Raw genomic sequence first — 7,500 nt, forward strand, 5'->3', positions numbered from 1 at the left:
CGGAATCGGTCACCTAGTCGTTTACCTGTCTCGCCAATGTATAATTTATTGCACAACGTACAGGTTATGACGATTGGCGTCATAATCCTGTCTAAGTAGCTAGAAATGAATTCGGTGGGGCAACTACAGGCAGAAACGATAGGTACGCTATGTACCAGTGTGCACTACAAACCTACAGATTCTCACAGTTATTTGTAGTATTCATCGTCACATCCATCACATGTCAAGAACTCCATTCCTTATTCTCAATATCTTAGACTTCGACGTCTATGTAGTGATGACTCCGATTTTTCCAGCAAATCAGAGGAGATGTGCCAGTTCTTCGAAAAACGTGGCTATCCTGTCTCTGTGGTCAAAGCGGGCCATCATCGCGCCCAACAAATTGATCGACAGTCATCACTACAAACGTCACAAAAAGATAAGAATGACAGAATTCCATTCATTCTCACTTTTCATCCTCATAATCACGCAGTCAAAAGTATCATTCTTAATAATTTTAAATTACTCCAAAATGATCCCGAGACTGGTAGAATTCAAACGCGACAAAAACGTAGGCAACTTTTTAGTTAGAAGCGCGCTCAAAACTAACGAGCAACCCGGCACTTTCAAATGCGCGCGCTCACGATGCAAAACTTGTCTTTTCATTGTTAACACTAGCAAGATATCGGGACCTAAGCGATCTGTTAAGATCACCAATCGTTTCACATGTACCTCCGCAAATGTCATTTATTACATAACCTGTACGTTATACAATATCTTATACATTGGCGAGACAGGTAGACCACTAGGTGACCGATTCTGCGAACACCTTCGCGATGCTGAGAAGAATGACAAAGATGCATCTAAGCCAGTCGCTCGTCATTTTAATCTCCCTAACTATCCCAAAAAACACATGGCTATCTGCGGCCTTTTCCTACATCTAGGTACGACGGAAAGCCGCAAGAACCTAGAACAAAAATTCATCTTCCAAATCGGCACCCTTAATCCTCACGGTATTAACGAACGCTTTTCATTTAACTAATATATTCGTATTTTTCACGTTGCCATGTTACACCAATAGCGTAGCTCCTACTCTACTATAAAAACTACACGTAACCCATAATTCCTCGATTCGCTCTGACGAAGGGCTAACGCTCGAAACGTCAGCTTTCAGAATCTCTGTACGGTGGCCAATTTACATCATCAACTCCGTTGATAAAACCAAATTTTTGTATACTACTTCCCCACCGACGCAGCACCACAGTTTCTTTAGAAACTACCTCCTTCACTACCTGCATGGACGTGCTAGTGATAATATCGCACGCGGCGTGTTCGTCCAGCGAGACATGTCGCTTCGTCGTCGATAGCGCCACAGTCAATTCTTAGTTGATCAATTTTGGCGCCGCTGGAGGAGAGAGTACGTTCTTCAATTGGTTGAACGTAGTAAGTGGTGTAGCGTACAACGCAACGTTTGCTGCGGAGATCTCGTCCTTGTCGTAGGGAATAATGCACCCAGAGGACAGTGACGTCTACGAGTCGTGGCTCCTATTGCTAGTGCGGAGGTCCCCATCCATTCCGCGGAAGTCCTCACAAAGTTAAGAACATGTGTCCGTCCCGTTGGTAAGCTGGCCTTACTGGAAGGGTATCATGAAGAAAATGAGTAACGTTTCCCCCCCGGTTGAAGTCATGGGCGGGGATGTTTTGGGCATTTTTTCTTAAAGCTATTGACATAAAGACTGATTTAGAGTCTCTTGTTCATTCCTTATAGAGTTTTGTTTGAGAATCGCGCGAGAATTAAGACCTGCGTCACGTAAGGACTGGACACCAGTTAATTTGAATTCGGCAATGATGTGAGAACGGGAGGATGGCGTGGACAAAAAGACATAGATTTTTTTCAAGCTATTCAGTCGCCGGAATATTTAGTTGAAGCTATTTTAGGTCTTTTCTATTAAAGCAGAGAAGTTATCATTACATTGTTGTCTCCACTACATTGTTTGGTTTAAGCCCAGAAGTTGCCATTACAACTTAAATAAGGTTCATCATCATTATCACAGAAAGTGTGTGCCAAAATGGCACCACAGTTCCTGTGTGGAAGAACTGAAAGCAAAGGAATAACAATATTGTAGTCGTGTTGTAAGAGTGGAACTGACTATTTTTGGAACTGGATATTGAACTGTATTTTATGTAAATTATTATATAATTATTTTTTTTTCTTGGTCTGTTTTGTGAGGGTAATAATGTATTTGCATTTGAAACCATTGATCAACTGTTTTTGTTAACGGAAATGAGAAGAAATACTGTATGTGTTTTTCCAAGGATTATTACACCTTCCTGTGAAATCTCATTAGCAGATACCAATAAACTAATTTGCATTCACTTTCAACACACATTTATATACGCGACTACAAAACTAGTTTCGTCCACAAGATCTCGACAGTTGGTTGCCATATTTGTTTTGCATATGAAACTGCTTCACGTAACAATGCTTGAAAACACGTAACGAAATAATAAAACACTTAACAATTGTTAAATGAATGTAACAATTGCTAAGTGTTAACTGTGGTATCATATGTTTTGTTTTATTATTTCGTTACGTGTTTTCATGCATTTTTACATGAAGTAGTTTCATATGCAAAACAAATATGGCGACTAACTGAAGAGATCTTGTGAACGAAACTAGCAGAACTAGTTTTGTAGTCGCTTATATAAATGTGTGTTGAAAGTGAATGCAAATTAGGTTTGTTTCTAGTCAATATACTATTACACCTTTATGTTTGCTGTATCGGTTAGACAGCAAAAACCATCCCTCTCAGGACCAACACTTTACTGGGAAATCATATTTATCTTTCTCTTATGCAACTAATGCTTTTTTTAAATCAAATATTTGTTGTTGCAGTGCTCAGCAATGTCGTTACTTGTCAACAAGGGGTGTACAATGAAAATGTTGCTATAAATATCATTACTATAGGGTTGTATTTACTGTAAACCATTGGAAGTGAACTTTTTTTTACTGTTTTGATTATTCCAATAAATTGTCGTCAGTTTTGCTGGAATAAAGGGTGCTGCATGTTGCAAGCAAAAGGTCGAGGCAACAAGTGCAGTTGACTGCAATACTGTGAACGAGGCTGTCGTATTTTTGACCAATTTTATCTTGAAATGACTTATTAGTGAAAGAACAACTCTTGCAATAAAGAAGTTTTTTTATCGGATAAGGTTTTTGTGATGTGTGGAATTATCAAAGTGAAGTCAGTAATTACTGGAATTGAGCAAGGCTGATTTCCTTTTTTTCTGGGACCTTGTGGACAAGAAAAAACAACAAAGTAGTGATGTAGTACCCTTGGCCAATTATGCAGGGTGTACATCACCTTCAGGCCCCAGTTGTTCAAAAGGTGGATAACACTATTCACCGGATAAATCACTATCCATTGGATAGCGCAATTAATTTCGCTATTACTTGTCTACTGGATAGTGATTTATCCGATGGATAGGCTAAGCACCATCCATCGTTTGAACAACTGGGGCCAGATCTTCAAGAGTCAGTAGGTTTTGCGCAATTCCAGAGGTAACTGTACGTTCTTTGGTATACGAAATCAGATTAGAAGATCTGAGTACAATGTGTATTTTGCACTACGTTATCCGTTGTCATAAATGTGTCAGTAAGAGGTTAATTGGTTGTTGTTGTTTTTTTTTCGGTGGTTGGAACATTGAGCAATGAACATCAATGTTTCCTTCATTGCACAGAGTACCCAGCAGGTGGTGGTTACATAGGACACCCAGATCTTACAGAAGTTTCCAGCCCTTTGATACTTGTTCAAAGTTAGGCAACGACATGCTGAGTTTGTTCTTAATTAGCGCTAATCCTGTTAATATTTTTGCTGTTTCTACAGTGCGCATATCTGGAGCCACTGGAAAAGCGGACGTTCTTTTAACGAAAGAAACCTTCGGAGTGAGATGGACAGACTTGGGACAGGGGTTACTTGGCAATAATTCACTCAAGTTGCATAAAGAGAGAGGTAGGGTGTTTTTAAAGATATTGATCACAATCTATGGAAAGCCAGACCAGGGATAGATCTAAGGTTTTAGAGCCTTTAGCCAATAGATTTAGCCATTTTGAAATTCTTTTAGCCACTGACCAATAGCCGAGCGTCTTTACTGTTATGTACCGTCACGGCAAACTTGTGATCTGTGCTCGTCTGATGTTTAACAATATCATCCTTTTTTGGAAAAAGAGCCGATTTACCTTTAGTAAAAACATTCTCCCTCCCTGCATCGATGCAATAGTCACAAAATAAAATGTTTCTGTTCGAGTCATGACAAAGCCAGGGAAATTCCTTAAACCATTCCCGCTTCAGCTTCCTTTTTATCGGAGCTGTCTTACTGTCCTTGTTACTTCCTTGGACCTGACTGGTTTCCGAGTCGGTTGGTTTCGAATCAGACGAGTCGGGAGACTTTTCCGACCATGCTGTTTAATGAAAATCTCGCAAACTTTCGTAAAACAGCGGGCATCAATACAATAAAACAGCAACACTGATTGGCTGGCTTTAGTGCATGACTATGGAGTGAATCAACTAATACACCAATGAAATGATTTGTCTTAACATCATAGTCGACGATCTGTTTGTATACATTCAAACAGGAAGCGAAATAACTGGAACCGCCTGCTTACAGTCAATAAGGTTTGAACTCTTAATTTATTACTTTAGAAGCTTTACTTCAAAATGACGTGGTTTTTGCGTGCATTGTTGAAGGTATCCCAAGAATATTTCGTCACGATGTGCCCAGCAAAGCAGGCGCTTGGCAAGAGAAATCATGTTAATGAAAATTTTCAGAAAACTTGCGCACGTGAGGTCGTTTTAGCAGTTTGGGACTTTGTTTCAAGGAAATCGTGTGTGGTGAACCGTGATTTCTTTTTTGTAATGTTTAATACATGTATGTTTATTCTTTTTCCTTTTTGTTGAACAGAGTCAAGATTGTGGGATTGCAGAGTGGTTTCAGTAGAAGCCGTTACGCACAACTGTAAGCTGTTTTGTTGTGAACTGCCTGATGGGATTGTTATGAGAGTTCCAATTGGACACCATATACACTTACATAGGGATGTTGAAGGTTAGTAGAAATGGACGAAGTCTATTTGGTGGTGTAACACATGTAACTTATCATGACATATTTCCCTAGTCGATCGCTCAACGTGACAGCGCAAGGAACAGTGCTATGTCCAGGAAAGATCGCTTATCAGCTAAAGAAAAACGTTATTTTGAGTAGTATTAGTAGTAGCAGATAACTAAATTATGTCGGAAATAGTATGTTTATTTATATCCCCGCTTGGGATTCATTAAACAACTGAAATAATGTTCTCCAAAAGAACACGTATTCCGGAAACGGAATGGCCATGAAAATTGCGGTTTACCAATGTATTTCCCAAAATTCTCGTTTGCATGTTAAGATTTTTATCATTGCAGTTATCACCAACACATAAGAAGTAGGTGAAAAGTTTAGCTTGAGCGAGTTACATGTATGAATCCATGACGTCGGCGATATCGGTGCAGCACAGTCCCAGCCCTACTGATTGAGCTATTAAGCCAACTCGAAGCTAGTTTGTGAGTTGTAATAAACCAGTGGAGGATGTAGACATTAAGGGACTTCATTGATGTCTTTCCTATATATTCCTTCTTCAAAATTCCCCATTATTTCTACATAAAATTAACAGAGATTACTCAACGTGATTCAAAGACATGTAAGGGTGAATGACTGGGAATCCTGAAACAAACCTTAAGTCACATGCCATTGCTATTTTAAGATGATAACAGATTACTTATTGTTTCTCTGCCAGGCATGAAGATAAGCCGACCTTATACTGTCGTTCTACCTTCACTAAGATTCAGTCTGGATGAAAGAGAACACGATGGCCGGCGCTTTTATCTGATGATCAAGATCTACCCTGATGGAACTCTTACACCCACCTTATCTGCAATAGACGAAGGTTAGTTTAGTACAGTTGTTTTCTGCAAGGCCATATGTAGGGCGGTTTTCTGAAGCAGGCGATCCGTGGTCTGATTTGCATTCTTATATACTGCTTTAATGATTTTTAATGATTGATTCGGTATCGTATGTGAAAGAGGTCTTTGCTGTTTCACATGATCATTTGTCTGTTTCTCGAAAAATAATTTGGCTGAATAAGTAAATCATAATACAGTGCTGATTTATCAAAGGAGACGTATGGGAAACAAGGCAATGTTTTTACTACATTGGATTCCTGAGCAGCTAATCCCTTCAACGATTTTACATCAAAAGCGTTCTTAACTTTTCACATTCTGGTCTTTCCCGCTATGGACTGCACTGTGCTATGCTGTGCTATGCTATGCTATTCGATGCTGTACGATCCTCTGCTAATTTCTGTTTTGCATCTATTTAGCACTTTTGACTTCATTACAATGTAAGCTATTTTGTACGCGTAAAAATACTTTTCGTTTTTCCCAGTGATTCTCGATAAAAGACAGGCGGGTAAAATAATTTATCGGTATTTTGCAGGGGACATTCTTCAAATAAGCGATTATTCTGGAGATTTTAAGGAATCCCGGCTCATTGAAGCGAGGGACATAATTCTCATTGCTGGAGGAACAGGTTTGTAGGCAAGCAATTCAGCCTAAAGAGAAAGTAAACAAAATGATACAGCCAATTTATGCTTATTCGATCAGGTTGAAAAAGGTGGGTGGTCGATCGATCGATGGATCAATCAATCCACCGTCAATTAATTTAACCATGCAATCATTCACCATCGGTCTGCGTCAGTCAGCTGGTCAGTCAAGTCTGGTGTCACGAGCGATACAAGCACAAGTGCAAGCACAAGAGCGCTTAAAACTAATCAATTAATTAGTCCGCCAGCCGCAGTCGAACCTGTGGTCAAGGAACATCCTTGGAACTGAGACTTAAGGGCTGATTTGCGATGCCAGCATGAGTAAGAGCAACACGCAAACCGTGCAGCATTTTTATCATGGGTACCTTATGTTGACCACAAATTTATACGCCTGTGTATGCTGCTTGTGAATGCGCTTGTGCGGTGGGTATAAACCAAAGAACAACCGATTCTAAGGCAACATCCAGTTGCAGGCATAGTATGTCATAAACATTGATATCAGCAGCTCTTAGGACCTTACTCTTGACACAAAGAACGTCTTTGTATTTACATTATATTGTTGAAGGAAATCTATGGGTGAAGAAAGACTCCTCGACAATCCTGTTGTTTTACTTCAACATCCAGTTGCAGGCATAGTATGGCATAAACATTGATATCAGCAGCTCTTAGGACCTTACTCTTGACGCAAAGAACGTCTTTGTATTTACATTATATTGTTGAAGGAAATCTATGAGGGAAGAAAGACTCCTCGACAATCCTGTTGTTTCACTTCCTTATTTGGCGTTCTCGGGTCGGCCGGAGTTTCTGATCCCGCGACCTCCCGTACAGTAGTAGTCCGATGCTCAAACAGGCTGAGCAAACCGATGGGCGGTTCACTGGAAAAATTTTTT

The 7,500-nt window shown here is 39.8% G+C and overlaps 1 pseudogene; it reads left to right on the plus strand.

Moving 5' to 3' along the window:
* Nucleotides 1-7,500, plus strand: part of LOC137988289 (cytochrome b5 reductase 4-like) — a 19,381-nt pseudogene that overhangs the window by 1,145 nt on the left and 10,736 nt on the right.

Source organism: Montipora foliosa, unplaced genomic scaffold, assembly GCF_036669935.1.
Source record: "Montipora foliosa isolate CH-2021 unplaced genomic scaffold, ASM3666993v2 scaffold_412, whole genome shotgun sequence".
NCBI lineage: Eukaryota > Metazoa > Cnidaria > Anthozoa > Scleractinia > Acroporidae > Montipora > Montipora foliosa.